This window comes from Mauremys reevesii, linkage group 2, assembly GCF_016161935.1.
Source record: "Mauremys reevesii isolate NIE-2019 linkage group 2, ASM1616193v1, whole genome shotgun sequence".
NCBI lineage: Eukaryota > Metazoa > Chordata > Testudines > Geoemydidae > Mauremys > Mauremys reevesii.
In genome coordinates, this window is record NC_052624.1 from 206,561,826 (window position 1) to 206,587,681 (window position 25,856).

The 25,856-nt window shown below is 39.6% G+C and overlaps 1 protein-coding gene across 10 annotated transcripts in view; it reads left to right on the forward strand.

Annotated features, from left to right (window-relative positions):
* GREB1L (GREB1 like retinoic acid receptor coactivator) overlaps nucleotides 1-25,856 on the forward strand; it is a 219,043-nt gene that overhangs the window by 62,105 nt on the left and 131,082 nt on the right. The window contains exon 1 of one of the 10 annotated variants that reach the window (XM_039522148.1): nucleotides 2,029-2,047. The exons of the other annotated variants lie outside the window; for them this stretch is intronic. The gene's annotated coding sequence lies outside the window, so the exon portion shown is untranslated. Of the gene's footprint in view, nucleotides 1-2,028; nucleotides 2,048-25,856 lie in introns of those variants that run through there. 10 annotated transcript variants of the gene reach the window in all.

Genomic DNA, 25,856 nt, shown 5'->3' on the forward strand with positions numbered 1-25,856 from the left:
GGTAATCTGATTGCGAGCCGTGAGACATTTTGGTGGCATTGACCGTCTGCAGGCACGGCCCCCGCAGCTCCCAATGGCTGCGGTTCACTGTTCCCAGCCAATGGGAGCTGCGGGGGGCTGTGCCTGTGGACGGTCAATGCCACCAAAATGTCTCGCGGCCCGCAATCAGATTACCCGGATGGGCCGCATGTGGCTTTTTGGCTCCAGGTTGCCCACCACTGCTTTAGACCCCTACCTGTACCTGGGTGCTTTCTATTGGTAGGTAGAAGGCACTGAGGTTAGCTTTTCTGAGAGGGGTGAAAATATCTGACGCTAATCATGGAGGCAAGCTCATAATTAACAATTCCCTTCAGTTCAGCATGAGCTTCCTGGGCTTTATATTTCTGTGCATAGACTTATCCCATGCACAGGAATCCCACTGCAGTATCCGGTGATTTCCTTTATGGAAATCCTGAGTCTGGAGGATAAGACAATGGAATCAATCTTATTTTATGTTTCTGAAGTGTTTTGAATAATTTACATGGTTTAAAAGCTTTGTGATATTATGACAGCTACAGTGGTGGTGCAGCTTTTACAAACTTCATGCGGGAGCTCCCTTGTGGGGGGTCAGATCTAGCAGTCCTCAAAGTTGTGAGCATCAGAGACTTGGAAGTATATATTGGATACAAATCTATTCAAGACCTCTGATCTGTGATGGAAGAAAGACTACACATCAATGAGTCAAAAATGAGAATAGGCAAATGGGTATTATCTTTAATAGAATGTCTTTACTGAAGTTTTGTTTGTCTCTCCATAAGTACACTAAGGGTACAAGCATTAGTTCCTAGAACCAGTTGTGGTAGGATGGCTGGATGCGTAACCCTCAGCTAGGTCCAAAACACCAGCAAAAACATAATTTCCATGGTTACATTTTTCTTCTCTCCCTGGAACTTAAACATGATCCTCATCATATGCATTAAATTTACCTTAATTGTACTTTTAAACAGCATTAAAAATGTTTGATAATATATTTCAGAGGCATAAATGTCATGAAAATTCTTTAATATTTGTTTGATATTTTGCAAAGAGCATTTTAATCTGATGCTTGGAAAGAGCCTGGGGATAGTAATTTTATTTTAAGTAAGGCAAATACTGTAGTATTTAATGTTAACATATTTCACTGCATAAAAGTTTAATGAAAGGTTTCCTTGGTAGATTCCAGATGTCTGGTTTATTGTAACAGTAACCACGCAAATTGGCTTAATATTCTACCTAAAAAATTAGTCTTAATGTGATTTTAAAAAAACACCACCACAGCAACAACAGTAAAAATTTAATGCAGCAGTTTCCAATTATTGCTGTCTTTGACCAATATCTACTTATACAGTACATAGTCCTAATGTTACAAAGCTTGTTTGTTTTATTTCCCACTTTGTTTAACATAGACTCTACTATATTTCTCCCACCTGTGCTTACTTGGCCTTTTTGAAGGGCTTCAGCTTTTTACCTGGAAGCCAGCATATTAGTAAACCATACTTAAATGTGAAAGTTGAGCAATTTTGTTTACTTTGTGCATCTTATAGAGGACTGACAGCCCCTATGTAACTACTTTAGTAGTCAGATAATCCTTCACACAATTCTAGCAAGGGCCCATTGGAGCTTTGCCATTTATTTAACTGAACATAGAATTAAGCCCCAAATTTTCTCAGTTAAATAATAATAATGTACTCTTTCATTTCATGTTTATGATGTGTTTTATGGAGGGTAGAGTGCATTGTTCCAGTACTTAATCTACAGCCTTTTGCTGTACAAAGGACTAGAAAACTTTTTTCGTTTGTGTTTTTTCAAAAATGGTGTTTTATTTTAGCTTTGAAAAAAAAATTTAAACTCTATTGTCTATCAGCAATTTTTATGGGATTTGGGGAAGAAGTCTATTTGTGTTTTTTGAATAATAAATTTAAGCTAGGACTTGTATTTACAGCATACAAGATTCTTTGTCCTTCTTGTGGAAGAAGACTCACTTGCAGAAGTGTTCAATGACAGATAGAATGACCAACTATTTTATGGGGTGAGTCCAGAACTAAGCAGTCAAGGTCATAGTGGCGCAGATAAACATAAGGGGTCAGTGAGTTCTAGTGTCTTGGATGAAGCAGTTTTTCTTGGCAACCGCAACAAAAGAACACTCAGACAGCTATAACCTTTTGCTGTTTTGATTGGGTATGCTAGCCATAGTTCCATGCAGATTCTAGCCTGACTTCCACTTGAAATAGGTCACTGAGAACTGTGCCAGGCTCACTTTTATACTGCCTGGGAGCAGTTCCCAGAGAGCTGTGCCCTGCTCTGATCTGACTTGTGCTGGCTTGTTTCATGAACTACACCCAACAAAGGACTATGTTTTTTTAAAAGGAGCCCTAAGCAGATAATTTCTAGTCTTCCTGTTTGTGACTGTAGAAAAGAATGAAGCACACCCCTAACCATGCCCCAATTTATTGATTTCTTTAATCGATCTACAGTGTGCATTGCAAATGAGAAACCGGAAGGCTTTCTGCACTTTAAACATCTATATGTATTTGTGTACAGAACCCTATGTATTGGGTCATCTATCCTGGGTTATACTGATGCAACCTCATCCAAGCTAGTGTAGCAGGACAGAATCTGATTCATTGTATGTGAAATATGCTTCATTTAAAATATGTCTTTACAATGTTCCCCCAAAAGCAGGTCTCAAAATGTGTTCACTTGTGAAGAAAAATATATGTCTGAACTGGAAGCAAACACAAAGGGTGAAATCCTTTTTCAAGTCTTAGGGCTTGTCTACACTTGAAATTTGTTGCAGGTTAACTTGAATTATTTTGAATGAAAGCACCTTGTGGTCATAAGCCATTTTTTTTAATGCAAGTCATCTGGCTTTTTAATGTGTGTTATTAAATCTACTTGGAAAGTGAGTTACTGAGATGTAGGTTTACACTCAGCAAACTAGATATGGCTACATCCCCATCCGGAAACAACATTACACAACTGCCAAGTCTTTCCACTGGTATCCTATGCTGCTTTGATGATATCTATGTGTTGTCTACTGCTCCGGGGTCATCCTGACCAGATGCCACTTCTCCATTTAAATGCTGGTGTGTAGCCAGATTCTATCTTTTCTGATTACAGCTGCTGCGGGGTTTGCAGACCTGTCATACTCTACTCTTGATCACTGAACAGTTGTGCCTCATGCTTCAGCATGGTCTCATGCTGAGGTCCTGGACTTCATTGCTCTCTGGGGAGAGGAGCATGTACAGGCCCACCTGGATTCTAGCCATCACAAAGCACAAATGTACAAACAACTGTCTGGAAAAAATGAAGGAAAGACGGTACAACTGGGACCCAAGTCAACGCTTTAGTAAAGGAAGGGCACTCCAACAGGGTTACAAGAGTGTTGGGGACAATAATAGGGCTCTGGGAGAGCTTGCAGAGTCTACATCTTCTATAACGAGCTGGACTGTATATTTGCGAGAGAGCCACTGCTGAACCATTGTATTTGGTGGACACCATTGATGGCACAAACGAGGAGGAGATAATGAAATCTCTCATCTCGTCCACCCAGTGAACTCAGAGACAAACAGTTACCTAACACTTAAGGGTATCTACTCCTCCCCACAGGCTATTGCAGAATTCTATAAATTTGGCAGTGCAATTTATGCTGATCCATGGGCACTAAAGAAAACTTAAGCTATAAATAGTGCTCTAATTTGGCATGGAGATTTCATGTCAATGCATCTCTCCGGGGACAAGCACATGTAGCTCATGTTTCCCTTTCTGCTCCAGCAACCGTTCTGGAGACACCATCGTGGCAAATGGCAGTTTTGCCATTGCCTTGTAGAACAGAATCCTTTTTTTTTTTTTGCATTTTGGGAACATGCTTCAGGTAGCCAAAGTAAGCGTAGTCTGCAGAAGTGAATGCATAATTATTAGCCTGCATCTGCCTGTTCCCTCTTTCCCTACCCACCAACCTCCATCTCACTGGTTACCTACAGGGGGACACATGCAATTACTAGCCTTAGTTTACTGCACCATCTTTAAGTAGCCCCCACCTTGATGTCTGTTGTGCTTTTTACGTTAATTACCTCTTTCCTCCAATTTGGTAGAACAACCACCCACCATCCACCCCACTGACTGCACAGGCCCAGGGGCCCTGCATAAATGGGAAGCTTGTGAAAACACCTAACCATCTCCAAGATCCTCCAAGATGTGGGGAAAGCCTATGAGAACGGAATTCCACAATGAAGGAAAAAGTAACATTTTATCACTTTGGCATGAAGACTTACATTTTGACAATAACTAGTTATCCAGTTTTCTCCCATAGCAGCACCTAGGACAGGGGTGTTAATATTAAGTGAAAGGCTGCCCAATCTGCGTAGGAGGAAGAAGGAGTCAAGGGATGACATGTTGAGTGACCTTAGGTATGAATCGCAAAAGAGGGAGGAGTGGAGGGAAGGTTTCCTGAAGCATGACAGAGGAGAGAGAAAAGGGCAGGGAAATGGTTAGATTGCACAAGCACAGCTGCTGGGGATGACAGAGAGGCAAGTCATCCTCCTGGAGAACATGGTAACTTTCTGGTAAAGGACTGAACCATTCTCTGTGTCCCCTGCAGCCTTTACCTCTGAGACTTCCACTTTCTGGGTTGCATCATTCACTGCAAAAGTGCCCAGAAACAGGTCCTTCTCTAGGCATTCTGTGCCACAGAACAACAAAGAAAATAGTGGAAAATGGAAGATTCTCTTAATGCCTTCACCAGCAATGGAGAGGCTCTTCTACCACCATCCCACATCCAAAGATGCGGAGAACAATTATGAGTGTCCTGTGTACATACATTTTGTGATCCTGGGTCAGAAACTTGTCTGCATGCTATTCTTTGTAACTTCTGAAGGGTTTTTTAAATCTTTTCTGTTTGCACAGTGTTATTTATCTTTGGCTTTTTACTACTCAAAATTGTTTACATTGATGTATTGTTTTTTATTAAAAATACATTCTAAATGTCTTTTTAGTCATGGCTTTACAGCTAGAACAATTTGAGAAAATACACAAATCCACTGCACTGAATTGTTATGGAATTCATGAAAATGTCCACCTCTACTGCACCTTCAAATGCACTACAATAACATCCATACATACACTATGTTAAAATCCCCACAAAGGATTCTAGAATTCCCATATGTGGCATGAAGAAAGCTTTGCTGCATTGCACATACATACTAATGTAAGTGCAATAATCCTGATTTAAGCCTAATAAAAATACATACACATTGATCACAGGTGGCCCCTGAGTTGCTACCACATATTGTAGAGGCATCTTCTCTGACTATTCCGAATGTTTAGCAAGTCTGCCAACCTTCTCCTCCCATCTGCCAGGCTCTCCCCCTTGCTCTCACAAAGGTTGTGCAAAGCACAGCAAGCAACTGTCCTAAGAGGCAGACATTTCTCAGCAGCCTCCAGCTTTGACATCAGACTTCTCTGTCTGCCTTTCAGTCTCCCAAGTGCATGTTCTACTGTCATTCTGCAAAGTAGAGGGCATAGTCAAACAGTTCTTTTTGCCCATTCAGTTGCCCAGTAAAAGGCTCCCTAAGCTAGAGAAGAAGAGAGTAGGCTGGATCTCCCAGAATGACTGGAAGAACGGCAATGCCATCAAATATCCATCAACACCATGGGAGTAGAAGTTCCATTTTGCATTCCAGAAAACAGTTCAGCATTTTATCGCTGGTGGGGAGGGATAGCTCAGTGGTTTGTAGTCAAGTATCAGAGGGGTAGCCGTGTTAGTCTGGATCTGTAAAAGCAACAAAGAATCCTGTGGCACCTTATAGACTAACAGACGTTCTGAAGCATGAGCAAACCTCAGTGGTTTGAGCATTGGCCTGCTAAACCCAGAGTTGTGAGTTCAATTCTTGAGGGGGCCACTTAGGGATCTGTGGCAAAATCAGTACTTGATCCTGCTAGTGAAAGCAGGGTGCTGGACTCAATGACTTTTCAGGGTCCCTTCCGGTTCTACAAGATAGGTATATCTCCATATATTATTATTTTTTAAAGATCCTGGAGTCATGGATCTTTCCATATTATCCTATGTAAATGGTGAAATGTCCACAGTGCTCAAACAGACCTTACAGAGCATAGAGAAGTGTTTCTGTTGATGAACTTGGGGGCCTGGCATGGGGGTTAAAGGTCAGACACATGGGTCCAATCAATGGTCCCAATACAGTTTAGAGATTCCCAAGTGTGCAAAATCACTTAACCTCCTATGCATTGCTCAGCCCAATAACCCGGTGGAAAGCACCTTCTTGATTGCAGAAAATACCTCCATCGCAGTTTCCCCAATGGCTGATCTACCAAAACCACACTGGCTAGCTACTGACCAGTAGCAGTTGGGGTGGCAATGGCCACATGCCCCTCCCTGCTGAGGGAAGTTTTCATGTTGGTGTTCAGCCACTGCAACTCTTGGGTGAGCTCTGCACAGAGTAATAAGAAAAGGCTTTTGATGTCCTGAAGTTCTGCCATCACAGATGGTCATCCCAGATTTGTCCTGCTGTCCTGTCACAACAGTCACTGATAGTTGGCTGAGCCCAAAAGTGGTGCTTCACTGAGTGAAGCTGCTCCAGGAAAAGGTCTAGGAAATTGTCTGCTTGATTTCAACCTCCTCCTCCTCCTCCTCCTCCACAGGGGGCCGTTATCACCCTGGATCTGAAGTCACTGCATACATTTAGATATGCTTGTAACAAACTGTTTATAGTCATCACTAAGAGGATCATAGTGCTCACCAATGCTTCCTCCAGGCTGCATGACTGTGCTCTGAAAATGGTCCTGGATTGTAAAACTTGGATGATGGCATGAAAGGAGTGGAATCATGGGAATTATTTATTTAGCTTGACTCCAAGCTCAGGAATTCAGTTGCCTTCCAGTAGTTGTCCCACATACGCAGTGCAAAAAATCCCTGAATGCATATAGTACCACAGCAGGAGAGCAATGCACCATGTGAGGTCTGACCACATGTTTTGCAACATCATATGGAGCAAAACTACCTTAATTGTATGAAAACAATGCAATGTTTATGCATTGCTTGCACAATACTTGTTCTGGCTCACTTAACATGGATGCAAAAAAACACAGAAAGTTTCAAGTGTAATCATGGCCTTATTGAAGTCAATGGGATTTTTGCTACTAACTTCAGTAGGGCCATGATTTCACTCAGAGAAGGTTGGCGAGCATGGAACAATGCACTTGTGTTTTCTTTTAGCACTTCATGTCTTGAAATATGTATTCAAACTGAATCTGTCAGTAAAACTTATCTGGTTTTAAAATCAGATCATGGTAATTAGTTAAACTTCTCTTATTAGTTTGGGTTGAGTCTAGCTGTACAATAGTTGAATTGGTTACCATTGTATTTGGTTAACTGCTGTAAAGCAAGTTTCTAACAATAGATTCCTGCACTTAAATAGCACTGTAGAGTGCTGGTGCCCTATCAATCATTCAGACCTTTGCCTCCTGCTGTCTAGTCTGATAGACAGTTGTGCTGATGTGGATACTTGGGAAGAAGGGATCAGGAAGAGGGGATGATGGATAAAGACAATCTCCTGTCTTGGAAGGAAATCAGAAAAATCCTTTCTCTGACTATCAAGGAATTTCTTTGTCAAGGTGTCAGAAGATTATTCATGCTCATGTGAGAGCAACTTTTTTTCCATTTTGTTGGAATAGGATGTCATTCTTTTATCTGTGACGCAGAATTTGCAAAGAAAGAGGCTTAAACGATTTCAGTATGGTTACATTGTTGTCTAAGTATTCTTCAATCTCTTTGGAGTTACATCCATGACATTATGAGTAATTAATTGATCAAAGTTTTTGTTTCAAGTGCAGTAAGGATGTGATCCTGAGACCTGGGGTTCCTGTTGAAGAAGCATGAGTTACAGGTGCTCAGGGTATCTAAGGATCAGGTTTTAAATGAGCAAGAGATGTAGAAAACCTTTTTCAAACAGTCCCCCTTCAGAATCAGCATGACTGTGATTTTGAAAATGTGTAGACTAGAGGATGGTCCCTTTACTGTGTCTGATCCCTCAGCTTGAAAACAAACAAATTAGTAAGTTTCTGTGGTTTATTTTTTTTTACTTCAGTTGAGTAAGACTGCAATTGTAATAATAATGAAATATAGTGTTCAAAATGTAAGATCATTTAATTTTTAAAGACTCTTCTGGTAAATGATCTAAAAGTGAATTTCTAGTGTTCATAATAGGCTAGTTCTAAGTAGAAAAGAACAATAAAAATTAGACACTTAAAATCTTTTTAAAACTAAAGGTTGTTGTGCTCCCATGTTACTGATATCACCATAATGCCTTCTGTTGGAATATTAAGACTAGAGCTAGATGAAAATTATGACAAATTTTGAACTGAAATTTTGAAAGGTCAGAAATTTTGGCCAGCATTAATTAGGACTTGGGATGCATAACAAAACATTGTCTGTCTTTACTTTTTTAATTGAATCCTATTTTTGAAGCAGTCATTTCTTTAATTATATTTGTAAGCAACCCTTTGATGCAGCCCCATGGTAAAGATCATTGTACAAAAATAAATGTGATAGATAATTTTTTTGTGGCTTGTTGGCTTGGGATTTTTTTCTTGTAAGGTTTGAAATTTAGTGTAGTATTTCAATTGTATTTACTGTGGCACATTAGATGTATGGAGCTGTCTTCCTTATATGACTTGGTATGTCTTGACTGCGATTTCAGATTGCACTCTTTTCTTTAATCTTTACATTATAAGATATATATTAATCAATTCTCATGAATAATGCAGTGGGTTTTTTGAACTATGTGGTGCTTTTAAGGAAATGGTAAAAAGCTCTCAAACTGGCTTCATTTTAAGATGTGGTGAATTATGATCAGTTATAACTGAAGAATTGGAACAAAACCAAACACCTAAAACATGGATGTGCCTGATCTTGAAATATTAGCTGATAGAGGCAAATGCTGTTAAATTACCCCTCTTTTTCCAAATGTTTTGTGTGTACATTCCCTGTAGGATAAGCTTTGATGCTACAAAGCAACACTTCTTTACACTCATTCTTTTACAAACATTTCATCAGATCTTTATATAAAGTATTCTTAAGTGTTGCAGAGTCTCAGTTCAACAGTGTTAAAGTCGTATGTTTTTCTTTGTATCTGTTCATTGCTCTAATACATCTAGAATAATGAATATACAATATCATATGCTATTCTGGTGTATAGAAAAATTATTTTCAGCTTGAAATTTCATTTTACATAGCTATAAACCTTGTTAGTGCTCATAAGTTCATGAAAGAAAAGGTATGAGAAACAATTTATTTAGACTGAACAGGAAAGAAACTTCTAAAATTACAAAATATTGGCTCACAAGCCACATTATCCAACTGATTGCTTGTGTATTAGTTTGTGAATCAAGACTTTTGCCTGACAATAAATTGATGCAAACATCTTCAGCTCTGGGAACAACCTCATCATGACTATTTTAGTAGTTAGAGATTGTTAAATAAATATTTTCAAAATACTTTTGAAGGCATATATTATATGGCTATTTTGGGAGTGGTAATGGTAGTAATGATTTGCGCTTGTGTGCTGTTCCAGTTAACTTTGTATTGAGGGCCTGATTCAAAGCCCACAGGGGTCATTGGGAGTCTTTTCACTTTGGATCAGGCTCTAATAATTTGTTGTTTTTAAACTCAAAAGTTACATTGCAGAAACACAGACATATACATTTCCTACTTTTAGTTAGCTGAGAAAAGAAAACAGAACTACAGGCTGACAGTTGGGAATAGGAGGACATAGAACATATTTTTTAAATCAAATCATATCTATGTCAATATGAAGGGATATTTTAATAATGAAGCAAGTAATTTGCTAATTAAGTCACTGATCCAGTAAAACATTTAAGAACATACATAACTTCAAGCATGTGGACATTCTTAATGGGATATGCTCGGTTGCTTTGCTAGATTGGACTCTAAGGCACACCTAAGCAGTCCTCCAGCAAACTGTCCCAGTTCAAATCAGTTGAAACTACTTCAATGAGTAAAGATCGCTTATATCAGTCTGATTGGACTCCCACATATTTCCATTTAAAAATGAAAGTTTATCTTTTGACCCTGCAATGACTGGAAACAAAGGACCTGCTGGCTTCACAAATTCATTTGGCGATGACATTTTTTCTTCTTGTGCAAACCTCTGTGAGAAGTACTAACAGGCTGTAAAGTGAATCGTCTGTCTCCTTCTCTCCAAAATAAAATTTTGGCCGGTCTCTCTGACATCTCTTTGTGGATGTCTAGCCGTCAGCTCAAGCCCAGAGCTCTTAATCTTCCCCACAAGCCCTCCCCTAACCTCCTTTCATGATTACTGTGGCCAACAACAGGATGATGCCTGTCACTCAAGTCCGTAACCTGGGTGTCGTCTTCAACTTGGACCTCCTCTCTGGATCCTCACTTGCAGGCTATGTCTAATTTTTTCAGATTCTTTCCTTGTAACATCTCTTAAGAAACAGCCTTGCCTATCCATCCACACAGCTAAAACTCTCATCCAGCTTCTGGTCCATTCGTGTCTCAATTACTACAACATCCTGTTCTCTGGTCTTGACAAATGCAATCTTGCCCCACTCATATTTATTCAGAACACTGCTGCAAAGATAATTCTTTCAGACTGTCGCTTTGACCGTGTCACCCCTCTCTTTGCATCCTTCACTGGTTTCCTTTCTCTGTTGCAACAAATATAAGTTATTTGTCTTCACTTTCAAGCCCCTTCATGGCTTATTCCCACTATACCCATCGTCTTTCATTCACTATTGAAATGTTGAGTTCTGCCTCCAATCAGTCAATGATGCCACCTTTCATCATCCACTAGTAAAATTTTCAAACAGGCACCTTTTGTGCTTTTTCTCATGCTACCCATCATGCTTGGGAGGAGCTCCACATTAACCTCTGAAGGGATGTCATTATCCTCCTTTAAATCCCTCCTTAAAAACTTCTTTGCAGTGATGCATACAAAATAATTGACAATGGTTAGGCTGCTGGTATTCTGGTACCATAGTGATCAATATTTTCACATTATTTCCTTGTACTCTTCCATCTCACTGTATCCATCTCTTACACTTAAGTTGTAAGCTCTTTGGGATAGGGACCATCTTTTTTTGTTCTGTGTTTGTACAGTGCTTTGCATAATAGAGCTTGTGCCTTCTATGGTAATACAGTTGATTATAATAAAATATACTTTGCATGTGTGTTTTGTAAACTTTTGTGGGATTTTTATCTCCCCACTATACAGCTTTGGGGAAAAATTCAAAATTAAACACAAAATTTGAAAGGAGTTCCTGTAGAAAAGATTGTTTATAAACTTCAATAGTAGTAATTTTTATCACTTACAATAATGTTTTTTCACCTGTAGGAGTCGGAGTTGTAGATACCTTTGGAAGTTAGTTTCTCTGGGAATTGAATTATATCTGTTTGTGTGGCTAGATCCAAATTGTGTCTGTAGTATAAAATGGCTCACATTTCTCTAGGGACCCTGTTTTTTCCTCACAGTGAATATGTAGGCAAGGTTTTGGGTTCATGCCCGTGATGAAGATTTGCAGCAGTTTGGTTTGATAATACTGGAGATGGAGCAAGGCCTCAGGCATGATGCAACAACAGGACTCCAATCTTGGGGGAGCAAATTGCTCCTTGGAAGAATGGGATGTGGTAAGTGTGTGGAATGTGAATGTAACATGGGGAAATTATACTATAAAGGAAAGGATTTTAGAAAATTGCCAAAATCAGTCAGAGAATATAATGTCGCTTTTATTATTCTTTTCCAGCAGGATTAAAGAGCTCAGCAATAGCAAAACTAACAGGAACCTTTTGTCCTTTTTTGAAAAGCATGCACGCCCTAAGCTGTGCAGACAAGCACATTGTCTGTCTTTTAACATGTACCAATGCAGTGAGAAAACCCTATTGCACATGCTTAGTCTATCGTTAAAAACAAATAAATTACAATCCACATAACTCTGATTATGTCAATACCATTTTTTTCCTTGCCTGTCATTGGTCCTTATTATGGACACACTCTCCAGTCCAACTCTGAGCTTTAAAGCTTTATACCTTCGTGACCTAGCTCTGTACAAACCTAAAATAAAAATGAAGAGAAGCTAGAACTTTTGAAGTGGGAAAAATTATTTTTTTCCCCCTTCTAGGATTTTACTGAAAACTTTCCAAAAAACATTTTGGACAGAAATGAAGAGCATGATCCTGTCGGGTGCTGTGGGCCCTCCACGCCATCAGAGTTCAGTGGGAGTTGAGGGCACTCGACATCTTTGAGAATTGGGCTGTTGAGCAGGAGTATTCTGAGTTTCAGAAAAGGAGGTTATATACAGTAGAACCTGAAAGTTATGAACACCTCGGAAATGTAGGTTGTTTTTAACTCTGAAATGTTTGTAACTCAGAACAAAATGTTGTTATGGTTGTTCTTTCAAAAGTTTATATCTGAACATTGACTTAATACAGCTTTGAAACTTTACTATGCTCCAGAAGAAAAATGCTGCTTTCCCTTTTTCTCAGTAGTTTGTTTAACACAGTACTGTACTGTATGTATTTATTTTGGTCTCTGCCACTGCCTGATTGTGTACTTTCAGCAAAGAGGTATGTAGTTGATTGGTCAGTTCCTAATTCTGGTGTTCGTAATGCTGAGGTTCTACTGTAATGGGAAATATTTTGCAACCTGAATTCTAGTGGTCAGTGATGACACAATTGCTCTAATATTTTAAACTTTGTTTCCGAACGCCATGTGTGGACTTTTTTTCTCTCATTTGGAAATTTTAAAATTTAATTTATAACTTTTTTCCAGTATTGTAAGGGAGTGAGTAATATGAAATACTTGTGCCTAATGCGTGACATTAAATCAAACAATCCCTAAGTGATTAGGTAAAGAAAAATATGGTGTTCTTTGTTGTTCCTGAGTAGGGAAAAGATGCTCTGAATAAGAGTTTATTTTTGCAGGGCTGAGAGCTAATTTCTTTTTTTGGTGGATAGTCATGGGTGGCTATTGCATCTTAAAATAAGATTAGTGGTTCATTGATGTCTTCATGGTGCATTTTGTATTTATTGGGGAAGAGTCTCTGAACACACAGTTGTTTTCTGTGCAAATAGTGAGAGAATACTTGGACTGGCAAGGTTGCACTGACCTTACCTAGTGGCCTGTTCCATTGATTGACATGTTTCAAAGGTTAAACTAACTGTGGATGAAATGTAATCAGTTGTGCACTGGATTCTTTCCAGATCACACTGGAGGAGTGCAGTAACCAGTACTGTTAGCTTTTGGAGAGCTAGAGACAGAGGTCATTACTTGTACAGCTCTGAGCATGAAGAAACAACTCCCCTTCCTCTCTCTAAATAAAAAAAGCATGTCAGGAATCATTATTTTTCAGAGAGGAGTATGACGAATAAATCTCCAATCTCTCACTCTTTTTTTGGTAGAGTTGTCAGAGCTCCCATGGGCCCCCACTCCCTGCTGATAGCTGGGCACTATGTCATCAGCTAGGGGCAGGGCCAGCTTTACTAGCACTAAGGAGGCAGTACAGGCTGTCAGAAGAGAGAACACAACAGTTGCCGTTGCTTCAAACAAAGCGACAGAGTGGCAGCCAGAAACATGCCAAGGGGAAGCCACAGCTCTAGAGAGAGACATACAGCACAGGGAGAGGGAAGAGTATCTTTGTATACCCCTCCCTCCAGCTAGGGATTATGGACGGGTGCACACACACGCGCGCGCGCACACACACACACACACGGAAAGTGTCTGTGTGTGTGTGTGTGTGTGTGTGTGGTTCATGACCTCACAGCAGGCAGACAATCCAACCCTGAAGAGTCAGCTCCCTTCCCCCCCCAACAGCCACCCTCCCAATTCCTTTTCTCACCTGCTGCTGCCTTTGGGGCATTTTCAGGCCCCAGCACTCAGAAGGGACTTGCAGCATGAGTCTCCACCCAGTGTCACATTAAAGGGCTGTTTGGAGGACACCAGAAGTGTGCAAGCTATGGACGGGGAGTACAGCTCATTGCTCAAGACTGGTTTCATTGCCTGCCAGCCCTGAAGTGCCTGAGGTCCCCCTTGCCTAGCTCTGACACAACCCATCCTCACTTGCCAGCTATATAGTACCAACATACTAAGAGGAGAAAATAAACATTTGTCCTTTGACTTTGGTCCAAGGCATTCTAGTTTATTAAAACTGCATGCTCTGTAGCTTAATGTGCATAATACAGTCTTCATATCAACATAGTTAACAACCTTTGATGGTTTTTTCCCTGGCAGACAATTCTCCAAGTAAGCCAGTGACTCAGTAAACCTGCAGAGGGGTTAGTGTGCGTTTTGGTGAACACTACTTTATTTTAATCACATATCTTAGTTATTCAGTGTCTAATAACGTTGGTGTTATGGTTAAATTAGCCAGGAGTATGGATGGGTATCTTTATTCTAACATATGAATGGTCCTATATAATTGCTTTATTTTCTTTGGGTTTATATGTATTGCAGTGGTGCCTAGAGGAGACTTGGTCAGGAAGAGGATGCAAAGTACTTGGACTTTATCCATTTGTTTTGTAGGAAGGTAGAATCTCTGTCCTGAGGAGTCTATAATCTAAGAAAATCACACCCTGAAATTCATGTTAAGTCCTACCCTTAGTTGCGATTGTGTTCTTGGGAGAAGCCACCTTGGTTATGTTAAATGGAGGACAGCCTGTTCTCTCCCTCTGCCCCTTAAAGGGAGAATTCCTTCCCTCTGAATCTTCAGTTGGCTCCCCTTTCTCTTGGTAGAGAAGAGGTTTTTTCCTTTCTTTTCCTCCTGAGATCCCCCTCTCCATATATTTTCTTTTAACCCATCTGTGTGTTGTGTTCCCCTTTCCTTCTCCCTCCCAGTGTGTGGGTCTTCTCTCTTCCCTAACTTTCTAGACCTTTGGGGATGTGGGAGAATGATGTCAGCTAGTGGGCAGTACCTGCAGGAACCCTCTGACTGAATGTCCCCCCTTCTCAACTCTGCCTCTGCCATTTAGGACTTGTCATTGCATTTAAGCTGGGATGTAAATCTACCCTGTGCTAGCCTGCCCTCCAGTAACTGCCCACGTGGCCCTTGCTGCAATGCACTAACAGGTCCTTAAGGTACTTTGATCTAGTTCTGTTTTACTAGTTTTAGATTAAAGCGCACTAAGTAACTGTTAGTCTGTGTCAGCAGGGTCCACCCAGACAGTTAGTGGATGGCAGTCTGGTATGGGATAGATTTACACCCCTGCTTGCTGAAATCTAAATGTTTGTGTAGACAGGCCATTAGATCATCTTTGTACAGTAAAATTCTCTAATGTGGAGAACAGTTTGGTTCCTGTAGCTCACTTGTAGCTCAGTCTTGCGTCTGAACTCAAAAGTGCTCCCGACATTCTGGATCCCATTTCACTCTGAACATTTTAGTGTTAGTGTATTTGGTGGTTGCTGGCGTAATGGCACAAAGAGTTCCAATAGTACTAATGCTTCCCTATAGTACATTTGTGGCCTCATCAGTTCTTCTGCTCCTGGTAGCTCTGCAGGGAATACTGCAAGTGGCACTCCCAGGGCTTTGCCACTCAAATGGGTTAGAATAGTTCTAGTGAAGATGTGGGGCAAAATGGCAATAGCTGAGAACATAAATCAACATGACACCGGCCTGTTTGTGTTTATCCAGTTCTAGCCCCCCAGTTCAATTAGGAATTGATCAGTTCTCCAGTGTACATAGATCTTCAGCTGAGGCCTCCTGCCTGCACTGCTGAGTAACCCTAGCAACTGGAGGTCAATGTCCTCCCCTCCTTCCTCCCTCCCTCCCTCCCCCCACCAGTTCAACCAGTTACCTAGGACTGGATTGTGACAGTCCCAGTCAAAAGGGAAAAGTTGCAAATGTGAATCAGGGGTTTGTTTCCATGTCAAAATACCTAGAATACCTGAAACAAATAAAGGTGATTAATATTTGCATTTTTAGCCAGATCTGCTGCTGTCATGTATTGCTGCACAAGTGTACAATAGTTAAGTGGTAAGTCCTGACAGAGATCTGTTCTGCTGGAATATCTTTCTAATGAGGAAACCCAGAACACTCCAAAGAACAGATACTTGAAGTAACCTTGTTTAGAAAAGCTTTTGCGGCTGAATGTGGGGCCTGCTTGAATGAAGCTTCTGAAGATGATTTCTTATATCACAAGTCAGTCAGTTTGCCTCTTTGTTTAGAGTGCTGTGAGATGCCTCAGTACAAAGGTCACTTGTGGGTTTAAGAGGACAATAACCCACACCCTGCCGGAGATCACCCCATTTTTTCTATGGAATATAAGAACTAACTACACTGAAGTGCACGATCTTACAAATCTATTTGTATCCAGATCTCCAAGTATCAGATATATTTTTTTTCAACACTGGGCTGGGAATATGTTTGTACAGCACATTGAGAGTGGAGTATCTGTTTGTGATTTCAGTATGGCATTAGGTTAAATGTTTCCCTTAAAACAATTGGAAAATATAATAGGTTCTGTTTCAGACTTGAGATGGTGGATAGTACGTAACATTTTGGAATAAAAGCTCATGAAAATCAGTAAATAATATTACCTTTTTTGTTTGGTTCTGCTTGTTGATCAGAGTTTTGATGTCTATTGAATCAGTGTAAGTTACTCTAAACAAGGTTCTGGGTTTACAAAAATTGCTTCTCCAGATGAGAACATTCAGTTCTCTCAGTCTGTGACTTGGGACTAAAAACAGATAGTTACATATTTAGAATTTCTTTTAAAATAAGAATATAAAAATATCAAATAGACGTGTTTTATTTTTCCTAATTATTTTAGAATGTAAGTTAAGTCATATCTCTTACCATCTGATACTCCCCTCCCAAATAGTTTCCTTCTCTCCAGCATTCCTTAATGCGCCATACTTCCTGCCCTTCCTCTCAACTCACGGTTTGTCTACACTTGAAAGTTAATTTGGATTAAGATAGGGTGTGAATTTAAAGTGCATGAACAACTGTGTGTGGGTACTCTTATTCTATAATAAGACCGATTGATTGATTTATTCCAGTTTAGCTTAATCCACTTCGAAAGTGGAGTAAATTAATCACTATTTTGGAATAGCTCCATGGCTAGACAACCTCTCTACCAGAATTTCCATCTACCCATTCCTCAACAGAGGGCCTGTGTGTACTGGAGATATTAGTACTGGAGTGGCTACACTGGTCAAACTCCCAAGGTAGAAATGTTTTTAAACTAGAGTAAGTAATACTGGTGCTGGGCCCATTTTACACTAATGCAGCACACCTATCTTGGGATTTGCACTGATGTAACAACTTTGGTACAAATATCCACAGCATAGATTGTGCTCTGAAGATCTATCAGCCCACTGTATTCCCCCTCTGTTCCAGTTAGCTTGGAGTCTGTGAGCCTGCTTCTGAGTTACATTAAGGGCCTTCTTACATTGGACCGGCGGTGTGTAGGAGTCTTAAAGCAGGACAAGATGTAATTTGCACCTGCTTTAAAGCAGCGTAAAAAAGGGTACATAATGTAAATGGGAATTATGGCTTGTCTCTCTTACACTTCAAGTATTTCCATTTTTCTTTTTCTTGCTCTACCTCATACCTCCCTAACTGAATGAAGATCTGGGTGGTCCTCTCCTTCCGTCTCCACCTTGCCCCTTTACTGATATCCAAGTTCGTTGTAAATCAGCTAAGTTCAGGATCCAACCTTAATTAAACACACCTGGGATATATTTATATTGTAAATGTCTTACCAATATTTGAACACAGCTGTACCAGTGCAACCAACAGTATAAACTCTGTGGTAGACTGGGCATAAGCAGGTTTAGATGATACAGTAGTGAAATCCGATGCGCTGAGTTGACACAGTTCGTAGCACCACTGCTCAAAAACTAGTATGAAATTCCCTAGGGTAGACAAGGTCCAAGTACCTCTGGAATTCCTAGCAGAACTGCGACCCTTTACTTTATATAGATATGGTACCTGAAGCAAACTGAGTAGTTTACTTCTTTGCATGTTGTTATCCAAAATTCCCTTCCATCCCAGAGCTATTTCATAGCAGTGCTGTTTGTTCTCTTGGGAACAAACTTGAAAGGTCTGTGCTTGCTTTTGGATGGAGAGAGTTCCTTACTATGTGTTGTGTAAGCCAAATTTGTGGCAGGCTTTTTTCTACTTTTTAGCTTCCAAACCTTTATCATTTGTATTGTCTGTACCTGTCTGGAGAGTGTATGCTATAGGGAAGGGAACCTCTGTCTACACAAATATTCTGTCAAAGAATAGTTGTGTACTTTGAGGGAGATCTCTAGTTGTATTTGCATGTAATGAATTATTTGCTTATCAAACTCAGCAATCTGAGTCAGACACTAAACTGAAATGATCTGTACAACAAATCTTAAAATCATTATAGGTCTTTAAAATGTCACAAAGATTCAAAGGGGAAAGTGGCCAATTTGCCTGGTAAATTAGCTGCAGTCAAGAACACGTTACCTTCAGTAGCTTGTCTAAGTCTCAGCACTGTCATGGCTTCATTGCCTCAAATGTCTCTTAAAGTAAGAGTAGTTTTTATAACTACACATAAAGGCAGGATGGCTTAATGAAGATGATTTCTTCATGTGTCAGAATGACCCCTTTGTTTCTCATCTTACTCTTTTGTTGCCTGCAGCTAATCTGCTTTTGGGTTATCAGATCCAGGGATCTGACAATGCTGATTCTAGCAATGGCATTCATCTGGAATGCTGCCTTTTGTTTACTGGTTTTACCAGGCCTCAAATGCTTTCTTTGGTCATCTGGTGTCTCCACTAATGTGATTTGCACTCTCACGCTCTGCAGGTAGTCATGAGGTTTTATATGGGAATTAGACTATGGCCTGCCACCCTGGTTGCTAATGAATCCACAGGGTAGTCTGTTTTTGTTTTGCTTTTCCAACTTTCTTTTAAAAGACAAACTATATTCTGTTTGTGTTTTTATAGTCTTCTCCTCATTGCTTTGGACTTTAACTTTTAGAGTAGATTTACCAGCTGTGTTGTAAGAAACGTAGTAAATTCCATTTCTTATAGAGCCATTTACTTTTGGTTCAAGGCTTATAAATATATACAGAAAGATATAGTGCTACTTTTAGATCTTCAGAGTTTCTTTATAACTATCATTTGTTTTAACAATAAATATCCCTCATGCTTTTGGTTATCTGATTATAATACTGGGAGATGGATCACTTTAAAAAAAAAAAGAATTTTGTATATCTAGACTAAAGAGTGAATTTGTATAATACATAGGGAAATGGAAGTGTTTTTAATAATTAGGTTGCAACTGAAGTCTTAGCATTCCATAAGCACATTTCAGGAAAGAGTGAAGTTCACATTTATATTGTTGTGCTGGGTTATGATCTTGAACCACCATAGACAAAAGAAGACAGCTGAAAGTAAACACAAGTACAGTTGGGTAATAATGGGCAAAAGTACTAAGCTTTTTGTTGTAATAGTGGGAAAAAATTACTAGTGATTTTCTTTGTGGTTTGCTTAATTTGAAAAGAGAACAGGATTGAACATAACACCTGAGATTTCATATATCAAATAGCAGATAGCAGTTGTGCATTATGCAATGTTAGTAACTCCCTATCCCCTTCTCTTTCACATTAGGGAAGACAGCAGGCTCTCAAATGCTTAGGCCTGGTCTATACCTAAAACTTAGGTCAACCTAGTTATGTCGCTAGGTAGCTGAGAGATGCAGTTAAGCTGACCTAAGCCCCCATATAGAAATTGCTTCATCAGTGGAAGAATTCTTCCATTGACCTAGCCACCACCTCTCAAGGGGGTGGATTTACTCTAGCAATAGAAAATTCCTATAGCTGTGCTTCTGTAGAACTGTAGAATAGATAAAGCCTCAGGTGTTTCATTTGGAAGAAGATCAGATGCTGAAGCCAACATGGAGTCTGAGCCTACAAACCCTCACTCAGTCCCATTGATTTGAATGACGCTACTAGAGGATTAGGAGTTTTCAGGAGTAGGCCTACAAGTATGTAGAGGCTAGGACATGACTCCATTGTGCTCATAATGTACTTTGTGGATAGTTTTAACTACCACCTCCATAATTTTGATTTTTCTTTCGATATATAGTATAATTTTTTTTTCTGAACACACAACTCTAAACGTTTTCACGATTAAAGACTGAGCATAACTGAGTGAACAGCATAAAGGGTATAGAACAGGCGTGGCCAAACTGCAGCTTGTGTGGCTCTTTTAAAGTTAGTGCGGCTTGCTGAGCCCCCCTCCCATCCCCCATTCTCTACCTACCAGACTGGGGACGGGAGCTCGGGGCTTCTGCCCTGCAGCAAGGTTGTGGGGTTAGGGGCTTCGGCCCTGCAGGGAGGGGGGCGGTCTCAGGGCTTTAGCCCCGCAGGGTGGCATCAGGGCAGAAGCCCTGTGCCCCAGCAGGTGCCACCCTGCGGGGCAGGTTGTGCGCGTCTTGTGACTCTCCAACTTCTGAAGATTATTGTATGTGGAAGGTCAGTAAGTTTGGCCACCCCGGTATGGAATCTTTCTTGTGAAAGACTTAGTATATGTAGGAATATAAATTCAACAGTAAGGTGGCAATAAAACTTCCCACTAGCCTAACTTAAATCTTGAGACATGGTGGCAAGAGCAGCTATAGGGTTTGTTTGTTAGTTTTTTGCTTTCTGCTTGTGTCTTTTTAGGTTGAAAAATTTGAGATATCCATTTAAAAAAAACCCCACCCTCAAAACCCAAAACTTTGTGCAAACAAATGGTCCTTTCTTACTCAAGGAACAAAATAATACAATAATGAACAATAAAAATAGGAGTTTGTTCTCTGATGGGCCAGTCCTGTACCATTTAAATAAGTGGAAGTTTTGCCATTGACTTTCGTAGGTATAGAGATCTGGTTTCTAAAATGGAAGAATATATTGGAAAAAATAAGGGTTAGGGAAGTGTCATTCATAACAGACAGAATTTGTCCTTGATAGTCTGCCATATTTTTTATGCATCACAATTGATGACAGGAGCTGGAATTTCTGATCAAAGAATAGCAGCAACATTGTTCAGTGTTTGTTTTACTGAAGAAAAAATCTTACTGTGTAAAGAATGCAGTTACAGGATGTATTTAATAATGAGGGTAGAACATATAAACTAAGAATAAATCGATTGAGTCATAGTGGCCTGACAGCTGCATAGAAGGTCCTTGTGACCTAGAGGTTTGTGACCCATGAAATTCCCACTTTCCTTGGAATTGGTAATCTATATTGAAATGCAGAAGTTTGAGAAAGGCTTTGAAAGTTACATATTGCGCAGCCTGAAGCATCAAGTAAAAGTATAATTGGGATATGAATATTAAGTTGAAAGTGTATTATGCTAGTTGATGTTATGGTGGGGCTGGATTCTGACTTCACATAGGTGTTACACCAGTGTAATTCCATGACTTAAGTGAAGCAACAACTAATTATCAGATGTGTGAGATCAGAATAAGGCCCATTATATTTGTAGTCAAACTGCATGCTAAAATAATATAAACTTCAAACATGGTGGTTCATCCTGATGCTTGATTACTTTTTTACTTTATTTTATGAGCTTGTGTGCCAAGGAGTTAAACCCAAAATTTTGCTTTATAAGTAGTTTGTGCATCTGACTGAAAGAGACAAATTATGCAAGTAAGGGCTTGAGTCAGAGTTGTTTTATAAAATGGTATATATCCAAGGCTACAGGATTTTTTTTCTTAAGTTGGCAGACAGTCCAGAGGCCAAAAGGAAGATAAATCACAACTGCCCACCCTCTCTCATTTTTGAAATGGTTCAACCCTGGGGTTTAGCTGAAGGACTTAAGGAGTTTTTGAAGTGCAAATGGGTTAGTGAAGGGTAAACCTTTTCAGAGTTTCATTTTGATGGATTTTTTTTTCTGTGTGGATTTCTGGCACCGGCTGTGATCTGGGAAGGCCAGGGTTTTTTTGTTTTGTTTTTGATCAATCAAGCAAGAAGAACTTGCCATGGGGGCGTACATTCTCTGCATGCATATTGATCCTATTGTGTTTAAAAGTAGTTAATTTAATCAAGGCTTTTTGAAACCCTCCCCAATAAGACTTGCATTAATGGAACTGTCATTTCAAGGTCATGCTTCAGTGTCAGTAATTAGTATTAATGACAAAAGTTACCTGTAAGTGAAATGTTGTTAGCTGTTACATTTACTTCGTATTAGGTTGTTGGGCTAATTAGGGTGAGATCAGGTTTTAAATAAATGCATTTTTTAAATGTTCTGTGTGACTAAAAATGGTGCACTGTCATCAGGTTAGAGATTAAGACTATCTTGATTGTTTTCAAGGCATCTTTTCAGTGGTATTGGCTGAAGTCAGGTATTGTTGTAAAGCACATTATTCATTTTACAATTGAGATTTTGCAGTTTAACTAGGGAAACATATCTAACCCCCTTTTTTAACTCAGACATGTTTTAATATGAAATGTATATTTGAAGAGAAGTTACCCAAAAGTGCAAACGGGCTGTGCCTTCCATCAGTTTCACTTGAGCTAAGGGAGGACAACTTACTCAGTGGCTCTTAATATATAATTGATTATTTCCCCCAACTAATATATTTTACCTATATGATGTGTAAAATTCAAACTTATGAACTATAACTATTTTTTGTCAGTAAATAGGTTGCCAAATAAAGTATTCTAAAAGTTGTGAGTGTGTGTAATACAAGCATGCGCACACACGCACTGGAATGAAAAATAATTTCAAGTTTTATAAGTGGCTCATTGGCCATAAAGCCACTGAAATAAATTACGAACAAGCAAACCACTTCCCCTTCCCCCCAATGTTCTCTGTTTTTGCAACAGGTTTGTCCCAATGTTTATTTTGTCAAGTGGATGTGAGCTGCAAAATTCAGATTTGGATTTCACAGATCCCGATATTCAGTGGTGTTTGGTTCGACCTGCCATGCACAGTTTTGGATTCCCCCATTCTAGTCTCCTCCTTCTTCTTCCAGATAAAATGTCTGCAAGGTTCACAGCCGGGGTTTTTGGTTCAGGTCTATTGCTATTATTTATGACCATCTGTCTCTTTTTACACAATCTTTAAAATAAGTACTTTGGAAAAAATGGATGGCTTATTAACTACAAATACTTTCTCTTTCGATGTGCTTAACAATTGAACTGATAACTTCAAGATGTATGAGTGATCACTAGTATGATATCCTGCCTTGTCTAATCAAAAAGAGATAATCTTTGGTTCAGTTTTGGCCCAGATCCTACCCAGAGAACCACAGTATTGCCAAACCCAAGTATTGAAAAATCATTAATCAGGCACCCCCAAATCTTGAGACTGATTTTAAAATGATGAGATTTCATTAAGTAATCAATTTTTGGTTCTTTAATTTGTCTCCTGTTTGTTTGTTTTTTTAAAATCTTTTAGGGTTCAAGTGTTTCTTCATAATGGTGTGGGCTGGAACCTTTTTTTAAAGAAACCTGAGCTTTCTCACCTATTCACATGCCACTAGGAGAAGAGGCTTTAAAATAAAATAACACAAATATTATGAGGCTTCTACAAAATTTTGATAAATGGCAAAATTGGAACCCAGTTCAGAGAGGGGATGCTACTCCACTGCGTTTCTTCCTATTTCTTCTACATATCTGGGACACTCCTCTTCCCCTCCCTTGCTGAGAGCTCTTCCTGGATCAAGATCTGTATGGACTGTGGTGTAGATTGGGCAGGCCAGCGGGGTAAGACAACTGCATGGTTTATTCCACGCAGCCCCCTCCCCATCACACACACACAAATTAAGTTTTTCTGCAAAGTTCCTCCTTACAAGGGAGCACTCGGTTGAAAGTGAGGCATTGGCCAACAATGGAAGCCTTGGTAACATGGCTCAATGGCACAACTTGCGGGGGGCGGGGGGGGAGGGTGGAGGGAGCAGGGATCTTGGAGAGGATGTGGGAGCATGTGGGAAGGCAAACCCCACTGTCAATGGACCTACTTGGGAGGAATTCTGTGAGGTGGTAATCATTGGGTCTTCCTGCTCTTTGGGATTCTGGACCATGGTTTTTACTGAAGAAAGAAACAATCTGGTCCTTTTGTTATTTAACCTTCCATACTTTGGATGCTCTTAATATGAGGAAATGAAACCCTATTACCCTATGTAGAAGTGATTATCTATATTAGAGCTTGGGGGACTGAGGGCCCAATCCCGTATCAGGATCTGCTAATGCGGAACTTTGCATCTGCTGAAGTCAAAAGGACGCTGTATAAGTGTAGGGGGCTGTGCTAGTGGATCCTGATGCAGGGTCAGAGCCTAAGGGCAGGTCTATACTTAAAACCCTGCAGTGGCAGCTGTAGTGCTTCAGTGAAGACACTATTACACTGACAGGAGAGCATCTCCCGTCGGCATAGTTAGTCCACCTCCGCGAGAGGCATGTTCTCAAGAGAAGACTTCCCATCAACATAGCACTGTCACCAGCGGGGGGAGGGTTAGGTTGATTATAATTACGTTGCTCAGGGGGGTGGATTTTTTTTTACTCCTGAGCAACATAGTTATATCAATATAAATGTATAGTGTAGACCTGGCCTAAGAATGTACATTTTGCCAAGCATTACTCCAGTATTTATATAAAAAATAACAACAAAAATAGCCTCCAAACAAATTGGGGAGGATGTATCTGATGGTATCTGTTTTATAAAATCTTGTTTTTCTGCTCATTTAAAAAAAATTGAGCAATGTTTGGCATGAAGCAAATTGCATCTGACAATTGAATTTATGGCAGTGTTTTGTGTACAGCTTTTCTATTGTTTTCTCTTTACAGACAGCGTACCAATTGTAAATAAAGTCATATTTATTTGTCATACGACTAATAAATATGGTAAAGAAGTGCATACTGTGATAACATCTATTTTTTTCTCATGAATTACTATTGATCACAAGATGTTGGGTTAATTGGGCCCCTGTCTTGATCTTTGTTCTGTGTTTCTATATGTTTTTTGTCTATAATGCTCATGTGACCTCAGTAATTTTGTATTCTGCAGTCAAGGTTATTTGCCATTAGTGGGTGAAAACTGAAAGCATAAGATGCTTTTTAAAACCTTGATGCAAAGAAGGAAAAGATTTCCTTTCCTCCACACCATCCCTTTCATCAGAGAGGAAAGATTGAGTGTTCATGTCATCTCTCTCATTAGTTTGTGGCTGGAAGATGTTTAATATAACCTTTTTGTTGTTCTTGCAGAAGAGTTTTATAGCACCCCCCAGAATTGTTTTTATTTTTTTCTCCTGAATTATAGTTTGTGTAGTGAATGCTGTTCTTATTTTGAGTCAAATGTTTATATTCCAGATTGAAATTGCATGATACATTATGGTCTGTCTTAGGAAATATTTCCTAAAATGTATACCCTAAAATAATTATTCTTTGCTATTTTAATTGAAAAAACTGCTAAAATGTGCAGGGAAACTGAGTTAAAATTTTGTTGAGCTGTAGTGTTGAACTGTAGTTAGGGTGACCAGATGTTCCAATTTTTATATGGACAGTCCTGATATTCGGGGCTTTTTCTTATATAGGCGCCTATTACCCCCCACACTCTGTCCCAATTTTTCATGCTATCTGGGCACCCTAACTGTAGTAAACATTAGTTATTTGTGAACCACAGATTTAATACTTCTGGGATTAAAATAGTTACTTGAAGAAGCAGCTCTATCTCTCTCTCACATGTGCATGCTTCCTGTGCATATGAATTTTCCCCAGAACACAAGTTCCATAAAGATAAAAAGTCCCACAGAATTTAATTCATAGATGACTTGTCTGTAGAAATTTTAAACCATCCTGTAAATTTAATTACCAAATAATTCTGTTCTTG